Genomic DNA, 12,498 nt, shown 5'->3' with positions numbered 1-12,498 from the left:
TTTTTTTCTTGATGAGTTTGGCTAAATGTTTGTCAGCTTTGTTTATCTTCTCAAAAAACCAGCTTTTAGTTTTATTAATCTTTACTATTATTTCTTTCATTTCTTTTTCATTTATTTCTGCTCATATCTTTATGATTTCTTTCCTTCTACTAATTTTGGGGTGGTTTTTTTGTTTTGTTTTGTTTTTTTGGTTCTTCTTTTTCCAGTTATTTTAGGTGTAAAGTTTGGTTGTCTATTCGATGTTTTTCTTGTTTCTTAAGGTAGGATTGTATTCCTCTAAACTTCTCTTTTAGAACTGTTTTTGCTGCATCCAATAGGTTTTGAATTGTCATATTTTTATTGTCATTTGTTTCTAGAAATTTTTTGATTTCCCTTTTGATTTCTTCAGTAACCTGTTGGTTATTTAGAAATGTGTTGTTTAATCTCCATGTGTTGTTTAATCTCCAAAAATTCTTACAATTTTTTCTTGTAATTGGTATCTAGTCTCATAGTGTTGTGGTCAAAGAAGATGCTTGATATGATTTCAATTTTCTTAAATTTACTGAGGTTTGATTTGTGACTCAAGATGTGGTCTATCCTGGAGAATGTTCCATGTGTACTTGAGAAGAAGGTATATTCTTCTGCATTTGGATGGAATGTGCTGAAGATATCAATAAGATCCATCTCATCTAATGTATCATTTAAGACTTGTGTTTCCTTATTAATTTTCTGTTTTGATGATCTGTCTATTGATGTCAGTGGGGTGTTAAGGTCCTCTACTATCATTGTGTTTAAGCTGGTTTTAGAAAAGGCAGAGGAACCAGAGATCAAATTGCCAACATCCGCTGGATCATCAAAAAAGCAAAAGAGTTCCAGAAAAACATCTATTTCTGCTTTATTGACTATGCCAAAGCCTTTAACTGTGTGGATCACAAGAAACTGTCGAAAATTTTGAAAGAGATGGGAATACCAGACCGCTTGACCTGCCTCTTGAGAAATCTGTATGCAGGTCAGGAAGCAACAGTTAGAACTGGACATGGAACAACAGATTGGTTTCAAATAGGAAAAGGAGTATACGTCAAGGCTGTATATTGTCACCCTGCTTATTTAACTTATATGCAGAGTACATCATGAGAAACGCTGGACTGGAAGAAGCAGAAGCTGGAATCAAGATTGCCAGGAGAAATATCAATAACCTCAGATATGCAAATGACACCACCCTTATGGCAGAAAGTGAAGAGGAACTAAAAAGCTTATTGATGAAAGTGAAAGTAGAGAGTGAAAAAGTTGGCTTAAAGCTCAACATTCAGAAAACAAAGATCATGGCATCTGGTCCCATCACTTCATGGGAAATAGATGGGGAAACAGTAGAAACAGTGTCAGACTTTATTTTGGGGGGCTCCAAAATCACTGCAGATGGTGACTGCAGCCATGAAATTAAAAGACTCTTACTCCTTGGAAGAAAATTTATGACCAACCTAGATAGTATATTCAAAAGCAGAGACATTACTTTGCCGACTAAGGTCCTTCTAGTCAAGGCTATGGTTTTCCCAGTGGTCATGTATGGATGTGAGAGTTGGACTGTGAAGAAGGTTGAGAGCCAAAAAATTGAGGCTTTTGAACTGTGGTGTTGGAGAAGACTCTTGAGAGTCCTTTGGACTGCGAGGAGAGCCAACCAGTCCATTCTGAAGGAGATCAGCCCTGGGATTTCTTTGGAAGGAATGATGCTGAAGCTGAAACTCCAGTACTTTGGCCACCTCATGCGAAGAGTTGACTCATTGGAAGACTCTGATGCTGGGAGGGATTGGGGGCAGGAGGAGAAGGGGACGACCAAGGATGAGATGGCTGGATGGCATCACGGACTCGATGGAAGTGAGTCTGAGTGAACTCCGGGAGATGGTGATGGACAGGGAGGCCTGGCGTGCTGCAATTCATGGGGTCGCAAAGAGTCGGACATGACTAAGCGACTGAACTGAACTGAACTGATCATTGTTTTACTGTTAGTTTTTTCTTTTATCTCTGTTAGTGTCTGTCTTATGTATTGACGTGCTCCTATATTTGGTGCACAGATATTTACAATTGCTATGTCTTCCTCTTGGACTGATCCCTTGATCATTATGTAGTGTCTTTCCTTACCTCTTGTAATTTTCTTTCAGGTCTGATATGAGGATTGCTACTCCAGCTTTCTTTTGCTTCCCATTTTCATGGAATATATATTTCCATCCTTTCACTTTCAGTCTATATGTGTCTTGAGGTCTGAAGTGGGTTTCTTGTAGATAGTATATATGTGGATCTTGTTTTTCATCCATTCAGCCAGTCTGTGTCTTTTGGTTGGAGCATTTAATCCATTTATATTTAAAGTAATTATTGATATATATATTTCTATTGCCATTTTCTTAATTGTTTGGGGTTGATTTTGTAGATCCTTTTCCTTCTCTTGTATTTCTTGACTATATACGTCCCTTTAACATCTGTCATAAAGCTGGTTTGGTGGTACTGAATTCTCTTAACTTTTGCTTGTCTGAAAAGCTTTTTATTTCTCCATCAATTTTGAATGAGATCCTTGCCAGGTACAGTAATCTTGGTTGTAGATTTTTCCCTTTCAGTACTTCAAATATATCCTGCCATTCCCTTCTGACCTGCAAACTTTTTGCTTAAAGATCAGTTGTTAAGCATGGGGGGTTTCCCTTGTATGTTACTTGTTGCTTCTCCCTTGCTGCTTTTAATATTCTTTGTGTTCAGTCTTTGTTAGTTTGATTAGTATGTGTCTTGGCTTGTTTCTCCTTGGGTTTATCCTGTATGGGATTCTTTGTGCCTCTTGGATTTGATTAACTATTTCTTTTTCATGTTGGGGAAATTTTCAACTATAATCGCTTCAAACATTTTCTCATACTCTTTCTTTTTCTCTTCTTCTTCTGGGACCCCTATAATTCAAATGTTGGTGTGTTTGATAAGTCCCAGAGGGCTCTGAGACTGTCCTCAGTTCTTTTCATTATTTTACTTTATTCTGCTCTTCAGAAGTTATTTTCACCATTTTATCTTCCAGCTCACTGATTCATTCTTCTGCTTAATATATTATGCTATTGATTCCTTCTAGAGTATTTTTAATTTCAGTAATTGTGCTGTTTCTCTCTGTATGTTTATTCTTTAATTCTTCTAGGTCTTTGTTAATTGATTGTTGCATTTTCTCCATTTTGTTTTCAAGATTTTTTATCATCTTTACTATCATTATTCTGAATTATTTTTCAGGGATTTTGCCCATTTCCTTTTCATTTATTTGGACTTCTGTGTTTCTACTTTGTTCCCTCACTTGTGCAGTATTTCTCTGCCTTTTCATTATTTTTTTTAACTTATTGTGTTTTGAAGTCTCCTTTTCCCAGGCTTCAAGGAATGTTGAATTCTTTCCTCGAAAATGGTTGAATTCTTTCTTCCTTTTGGTTTCTGTCTTCCTGAGGTTGGTCCAGTGATATGTGTGAGCTTCTTATAGGGTGAGATTTATGCTGAGTTTTTGTTTGTTTGTTTTTCCTCTGATGGGCAAAGCTGAGTGAGATGGTAATCCTGTCTGCTGTTGGCTGGGTTTTTATTTTTGTCTTGTTTGTTGTTTAGATGAGGTGTCCTGTCCAGGGTGTTACTGGTAATTGGGTGATGCTGGGTCTTATATTCAAGCGATTTCCTTTAGTGTGAGTTTTCACTATTTGACACTCCCTAGGGTTAGTTCTCTGGTAGTCTAGGGTCTTGGAGTCAGTATTCCCACTCCAAAGGCTCAGGGCTTGATCTCTGGATAGGAATGAAGATTCCACAAGTGGTTTGTTATGGCACTGTGAGATTAAAACAAATAACCAAAAATGAAAAACCAAAGATGAACCCCAGACAAAGGTAGTTACAAAATCAGACATATAATAATTAAAATAATGGAATATACACGTATTCCTATACACCCATGCTGCTGCTGCTGCTGCTGCTAAGGCACTTCAGTAATGTCCGACTCTGTGCGACCCCATATACGGCAGCCCACCAGGCTCCCCCGTCCCTGGGATTCTCCAGGCAACAACACTGGAGTGGGTTGCCATTTCCTTCTCCAATGCAGGAAAGTGAAAAGTGAAAGTGAAGTCGCTCAGTCGTGTCTGACCCTCAGCGACCCCATGGACTTCAGCCTTCCAGGCTCCTCTGTCCATGAGCAAAGTGCAAACAATTGAACAAAAATAAAGTACAGTAGATTGACCCAGTGAACAAAGGAAATCAAAAATTATATTTACCAGTTGAGAGCAAAACTAAACAAAGCACAAACTGGAAAACAAAACTAATGCAAGGTGCCAAGTGAGGAATAAAGCAATGAAAAAAATCTAACAAATATGTTGAGAGGAAAATAAAGAAAGAAAGAATAGATATGCAAAGTTAAATAGGGGTAGATATGGAAGATTTATATATATTAAAAATTAACTCAAAGGGGAAAAAAACAGTAGGAAAGGCAAACAAAGGAATAAATTGTAGAAAAAATATAATAAGTTAAAAAATTAAAAGTTAAAATTATAAAAAACAGAAAAGAAAAAAGAGAGAGAAAACTCCACAGAACTGCAAAAGCCTAATGTAGAGGCAGAGGTTTATGACAATAAAAAATATGACTGAGAACAAAAAAAGCTCAAAAGCTTAATTGTATTTCTTAGTGCCAAAAAAATTGACAACTGCAACAGAGGGAGAAATGTTCCAATGTCCACAGCTATCAGAACTAGTGCGTTTTCTTTTGTGGGAGCTCTCAATCGTCTTTTATATATTCCAGAGACACAGAGTCTGCCTAGTTGATTGTGTGGATTTAATCTGCAGCTTGTACAGCTGGTAGGAAAGTTTTGGGTCTTCTTCCATAGCCACACTGCCCCTGGGTTTCAATTGTGGTTTTATTTCCACCTCTACATGCGGGTCTTCAATGGGGGTTTGCTCCTGAGGATGCCCTGGAGGACTTGGGTTTGCCCCTGTGAGGAGCAGATGTGGAGGTGGTGCAGCTGCTTGGGTCAGAGGCCATTGAGAGCTGCCTGGCATTTCCCATCACTATCTCCTCCCTCAAATCCCCTCAATCTGCCTCTCTGCAATCAACAGCAGCCCTCACCCTGGGATTGCTCCACAATCCCTAAACTCTAGCTCCTAGCTACTGTGTTTGCCAGGGTTCCTGTCCTGGGCTGTGGCAAGGACTGTCTGATTCTCATTACATTTAGGCTGCCACAGATCAGCTGTTCACTTCCAGCCTTAAATGTTTCTCCTCTGACTCAGACAATTGCCCTGATGTGGGGATTGTACCCATGCTTAAGTTCCCCTACCCGCTAAGGGCAGGTCCAATCCTACCAACACTCTTTGTTTTCTCCCTAATTCCTTCATCCTACATAGTTATGTGGCTCCATATATTCTTTTCCAACTGGTCAGGTACTCCTGTCTGCTCTCAGCTGGTGTTCTGAATGCACTTCTGTATCTGAAGGTGTATTCCTGATGTATCCATGGAGAAAGATGTACTCCACGTCTACCTACTCCTCCACCATCTTGTTCTTCAATGCATGAGTTATCTTAAAAACAATAGGTCCTGGTAAAGAATGAAAAGCTAGCACCAACTGAAGAATTTGGGAAAGGTCAAAAGGAGGGAGGAAACGCCAGCCCATATATCCTACTAATCTCCCAGGATCTTTCTCACTGGAATCCATCTTTGCTGAGCAATGCACATGCCACAGGGAAGGATCCTGAGTCAGAATGTTTGGCCAGAGACAACCCAGAAATTAACCCGTTTACTATAAAACCCAAGACTGTGAGCCACGTGGCAGAGCAGTTCTCTGCACAGGCGCCCCTTCCCAATAAAGGCACACGATCAACACTTGTGTCTCCTTGGACAATTAATTTCTGAGTGTTATTTAAAAGCCCACTCTTGGATTCTGGAAGGGATCTCCCTTTCCTACAACACCACCTTTAGGATTTGGAATGTTATACTTTGCATTAAAATATGCAAGATGAAAACCTAGATTCCTTAAGGTAAATTTTACACATTAAAAGCAGATGTGTGTGTATTTGTGTATAAATGAAGTTACACTAAGGAAAGTTAAGTTTCACATCCCTGTATTGACTACTATATAACCAAAATCTGGTATGCTACACACATGTCATTGAGAAAGAAGGGCTGTATACTTCAGAGAAAAGACAGGCAGCAAAGGCAAGAAATTAAATACTACTCTTAAACCTACTTTTCTTTTAATGACTCAGAGCCAAGTTGTCATTAGCACAAAATAGGGTTTGTCAACTTACACTCTTTGGGAAGTGAAGCAAGATATAAGCAACAGATAAACAAATAGTTTCTAAAATTACACAAACCATATTAACAACCTAGGCAGTTAATTAAGAAATGTTAGTAGTGACCAGAAACCTGTTACCAATAAAGGTTTCTAACAGCACTCATGACCAATTTTTGCTGGCTTTTCAATTGATTTTTTCAGGTTATATTCAGGGCCCAGGAAAATCATTTTTTTCTGCTTTGAAAAATCAAACCCTAGACTGAAATAGACAGAAACCTTGGAGAGTTTCCTTCTAACAAGCAGAAATGGCTGTATTTTGCTACATCTAAACCAAGATGAAATCTCTAAAACCCATTGCCAGAAGCAAAATTCTCAGAAGACTAATAATACTTTAACATTTTCTGTTCACTTCTGAATGTTAATTCTAATCTCTGAAGAAAACCACCAAAATGGTATTCGTTAAGATTAAAGCCATATTACTACAAAAATGGGAAATTTATATGTATGGTTACTATAAAATACAAATACTGCCAAAGAATGGGTCTCTACTGAGTTCTCTCTACACCTATTCCTTTGCAAAAATCACACTGGTGAAGCATTTCATAAAGCAGTATAAAATTATAAAGTAGCTGGTATTAGCTTCTCTGCTGCCAAGGTAGCCCTGCAGGTTTTTGACAATTGTATGCCCCCTGTGAATGCCCACATATGCTCAGGGAACAAGCAAATGGCCCTGGTAATGGAGGTGGACAGGAAACATTTCAGACTTCAGCATCTGGCAAAGTGGAAGAGGCTCCTGCAAAACACAACGTCTGATTGGGCCTGTCTTGCCCTTGGATCAAATATCTTGCCTGGTTAAGTCTTTTGAAGAATGTTATTTGCAATGGCTTTTTTCATTATTTCAAAGAAACAAATGAAAGATGGGGTTATGGAAAAAGCAGACAGTTTATTTCAGAGTTATATTTTTTCACTGTGTTTTAACAGGCAATATTTTTAACAGGGTACTGATAAATAGCAATATTCAAATTCATGATTCATTACCGGGACTGCTTGGTCTAAAAGAAAGGGAGTAATGAGGAAGAATATAGATTTGAAGAGGGACTAAAGCATGAAGGGAAAAAAAATGTGAGAAACAATAGTAAGAGCTAAATGTTACATGGTGATTTATACATACTAACTCATAGGATCTTCCTAATAATTCTATAAATCAATAAATTTTGCATTACTTCTGTTTACATCTGAGGAAACTGGGGCATAAGGTGGTTTAAGAGCTTCCATGTAGCCCCAAAGTGTAATCTCATTCCAGGTTGTCTGGCTCTTATACAGTACTCTCTACTGCTTCTTATTCACTGTAGTATGGTTGAGTGCCTGCAGATAACAGTGCTCAATAAATATATGTGAAGTGAATGAGAAATTTCCACAATCCCTGCAGCCATCATGTCCTAGACACAATGTCTCTGAAGATAGGAACTGACTTCTTCATCTTGTCCTAATCCTCAGCACCTGGCACAATGCCATCCACACACAGTAGATACTCACAAGTTGTTTGATGAATGAATCCATACAGACTCAAATAGTTATAGGTAATATGGACCATAAACAGAATCGTATGGTAAAATGGGCAAGAGTGGGTACAGTTGAGTATCTTCTCACAGTTCCATAAGGTGGTCTAGAATAACAAACACAATTGTCAATTTTATTATCCAATTTCTCCTATCCAACTACTCATAAGACATAGAACAGAAATTCTAAATTCCTCTTTACAAAAGAAAACCTTATTTTCATGATAAATGTAACAATGGGTTCCTGAAGGAGCTCCATTTTCAAAAACATGATATGATCATTTGCAAATGAAGACAACTAAGGAAATATCCAAATCAAGGTTAACAAGGTAGGTACACAAGCTAGTGTTTCTTAGCCCTATCTAGTGAAGTCATCTTGTTTGCAGAGGAAAGTACATATGTTCCTCTGCAACACAGCTAAAAGCAACCTGCTTGAGCATAAAATTTCATTGAGGTCTTATATTTTATCTTTAAAATTCATGTTTTGGTATTCTGAGGTATGTTTGTTTTTGTTTCACCACAAAAATAATGTTGTGATTATTTACTGTTATATAAGATACAAAAGTTACCATTTTAATCCTTTAGCATCCAAAACCCTGTGAAATGTGTCAGCCCATTTGAGAAACCAGGGACTATAGCATCTGGTACAGACTCTTAAAAGCCCAAACATTTACAGGCAAATTACAAATACATTAAGTGAAATATAAATATACTGAGATATAAATAAAATATAAATACTGACCCCAAGCAAGCATAGTGGAATTAGGATAGTTTGGTGTGAGATATGGTGTCTGTGCACTTAGCAAATATCTTCCTATTCACCTAATAATCAACACCTTCTAAATAACCACATATAAAGGTAAACAAATATGAAAAGCTAATTAAGATAGCTACTCTCACACTCAGGAATATTCCTGCTTCTCCGATGCAATATGGGAAGATTAAAAATTCCCCAAGTGCCTAAATATACCAGTGTAATTTGCTAGGTCAATAAAATGATTGGAAGTCACCAATGTCCATTCCAGGTGAAATAGTAAAGGTTAAACACACAATTTCTCATGTTCTCTCTTCCCACATGACTAATAAAGCCATATGTTCCAAGACAGTGGAATCTTCTTCACTCTGGAAGCCTGAGTTGTTACACAGAGACAAGTATCTGAGAGAGTCATACAGATGCACAGTGGACTCTAAAGAAGAAATAAACCTTGGTTGGATTAAATCACTGAGATGTTACTATGGCAAAAACTACCCTGTCCTGGCTCATATTCTCCCAGATGTTAAACACAAAATCAAACAGACCAAGCTCTAAAAGCATTAAAGAGGCCTACCTTCTTTCTGTTTTATTGGTCCAGAGCTATTTAAATCTGTAAGCAATATGGTTATTTGTATGCTCTGCCCAACAGATTTAGGTAAACTGACTCAATAAACTGCTCTCTTAAAAAGAATTCTGTCAAATTGGCCATTTAGAAGTGTGTAAACAAGCAGTCAGTTGACACTTTTCAAATCACTTCAACTAGATGTAAAGGGAAAACCTATATAACACACCAAAAAAAGTCTCTACTGACACAGTAAATGTTGGTGAATGTACTACATTAAATACTAACTTCTACTTAATTACCAACAAATCATACCACAGTCAGTCAGTTCAGTCACTGAGTCATGTCCAACTCTTTGTGATCCCATGAATCGCAGCACGCCAAGCCTTCCTGTCCATCACCAACACCCGGAGTTTACTCAAACTCACGTCCATTGAGCTGGTGATGCCATCCAACCATCTCGTCCTCTGTTGCCCCCTTCTCCTTCCACCCTCAATCTCTCCCAGCATCAGGGTCTTTTCAAATGAGCAAGCCCTTTGCATCAGGTAGCTAAAGTACTGGAGTTTCAGCTTCAACATCAGTCCTTCTAATGAACATCCAGGACTGATCTCCCTTAGGATGGACTGGTTGGATCTACTTGCAGTCCAAGAGAACTCTCAAGAGACTTCTCCAACACCACAGTTCAATAGCATCAATTCTTCGGCACTCAGCTTTCTTTATAGTCCAACTCTCACATCTATTCATGACTACTGGAAAAACCGTAGCCTTGACTAGACAGACCTTTGTTCACAAAGTAATGTCTCTGCATTTTAATATGCTGTCTAGGTAGGTCATAACTTTCCTTCCAAGGAGTAAGTGTCTTTTAGTTTCATGGCAGCAGTCACGATCTGCAGTGATTTTGGTGCCCCCCAAAATAAAGTCAGTCACCGTTTCCACTGTTTTCCCATCTATTTACCATGAAGTGATGGGACCAGATGCCATGCTCTTAGTTTTCTGAATGTTGAGCTTTAAGCCAAGCTTTTTACTCTCCTCTTTCATTTTCATCAAGATGCTCTTTAGTTCTTCACTTTCTGCCGTAAGGGTGGTATCATCTGTATATCTGAGATTACTGATATTTCTCCTGGCATTCTTTATTCCAGCTTGTGCTTTTTCCAGCACAGCGTTTCTCATGATGTACCCTACACAGAAGTTACATAAGCAGGGTGACAATATACAGCCTTGATGTACTCCTTTTCCTATTTGGAACCAATCTGTTGTCCCATGTCCAGTTCTAACTGTTGCTTCCTGACCTGCATACAGGTTTCTCAAGAGGCAGGTCAGGTGGTCTGGTATTCCCAACTGGTCAAACAGGAGATGGTTAAACAGGAAGTGGTCAAACAGGAGATGGCAAGAGTAAACGTCAACATTCTAGGAATCAGCAAACTAAAATGGACTGGAATGGGTAAATTTAACTCAGATGACCATTATATCTACTACTGCGGGCAGGAATCCCTTAGAAGAAATGGTCAACAAAAGAGTCTGAAATGCAGTACTGGGATGCAGTCTCAAAAATGACAGAACGATCTCTGTTCATTTCCAAGGCAAACCATTAAATATACTGGTAATCCAAGTCTATGCCTCGACCGGTAATGCTGAAGAAGCTGAAGTAGGATGGTTCTATGAAGACCTATAAGACTTTTTAGAACTAACATCCAAAAAAGATGTCCTTTTCTTCATAGGGGACTGGAATGCAAAGTAGGAAGTCAAGAAATACCTGGACTAACAGGCAAATTTGGCCTTGGAGTACAGAATGCAGCAGGCCAAAGGCTAATAGACTTTTGCCAAGAGAATGCACTGGTCATAGCAAACATTCTCTTCCAACAACACAAGAGAAGACTTTATACATGGACATCACCAGATGGCCAAGACCAAAATCAGATTGATTATATTCTTTGCAGCCAAAGATGGAGAAGCTCTATACACTCAGCAAAAACAAGACCAGGAGCTGACTGTGGCTCAGATCATGAACTCCTTATTGCCAAATTCAGACTTAAATTGAAGAAAGTAGGGAAAACCACTAGACCATTCAGTTATGACCTAAATCAAATCCCTTATGATTATACAGTGGAAGTGAGAAATAGATTTAAGGGACCAGATCTGATAGACAGACTGCCTGATGAACTATGAACAGAGATTCATGACATTGTACAGGAGACAGGGATCAAGACCATCCCCAAAAAAGAAATGGAAAAAAGCAAAGTGGCTGTCTGAGGAGGCCTTACAAATAGCTGTGAAAAGAAGAGAATTGAAAAGCAGACGAGAAAAGGAAAGATATTCCCATTTGAATGCAGAATTCCAAAGGATAGCAAGGAGAGATAAGAAGGCCTTCCTCAGCGTTCAGTGCAAAGAAATAGCAGGAAACAACACAATGGGAAAGACTAGAGGAAAATTAGAGATACCAAGGGAACATGTCATTTTATTGAGCCCAAAGATGGGCTCAATAAAGGACAGAAATGGTATGGACCTAACAGAAGCAGATGATATTAAGAAGAGGTGGCAAGAATACACAGAAGAACTGTACAAAAATGATCTTCACAACCCAGATAATCACAATGGTGTGATCACTCACCTAGAGCCAGACATCCTGGAATGCAAAGTCAAGTGGGCCTTAGGAAGCATCACTATGAACAAAGCTAGTGGAGGTGATGGAATTCCAGTTGAGCTATTTCAATCCTAAAAGATGATGCTGTGAAAGTGTTGCACTCAATATGCCAGCAAATGTGGAAAACTCAGCAGTGGCCACAGGACTGGAAAACATCAGTTTTCATTCCAATCCAAAAAAAGGCAATGCCAAAGAATGCTCATACAATTAACTCATCTCACACGCTAGTAAAGTAATGCTCAAAATTCTCCAAGTCAGGCTTGGAGAATACATGAACTGTGAACTTCCAGATGTTCAAGCTGGATTCAGAAAAGGCAGAGCAACCAGAGATCAAATTGCCAACATCCACTGGATCATCAAAAAAGCAAGAGAGTTTCAGAGAAACATCTATTTCTGCTTTATTGACTATGCCAAAGCCTTTGACTGTGTGGATCACAATAAACTGTGGAAAATCATACCAGAAAGCAAATACAAATCAGTATTTATTTTTTAAAGTCATAATCAATTTTATTAACTTTCAAAATTCTGATATTCTATTACTTACCAGCTCACCAAACTTAAAAGTTATATGAACTAACTTTTTCCAGATGTCTCCATCTGGTCAGGTTTCTTAAACTTGGCACTATTAACATTTGAAACTGGATGGTTTTCATTAGGGGAAGAAGCTGTCCTGTGGGTCATAGGATGTTTCAAAGAACCCCAGCCTCTTCACACTAGTCACAGATAGCAACTTCTCAAGT

The sequence above is a fragment of the Oryx dammah genome, unplaced genomic scaffold (assembly GCF_014754425.2).
Source record: "Oryx dammah isolate SB20612 unplaced genomic scaffold, SCBI_Odam_1.1 HiC_scaffold_18, whole genome shotgun sequence".
Taxonomy (NCBI): Eukaryota; Metazoa; Chordata; class Mammalia; order Artiodactyla; family Bovidae; genus Oryx; species Oryx dammah.
This window is presented reverse-complemented; position numbering follows the sequence as displayed.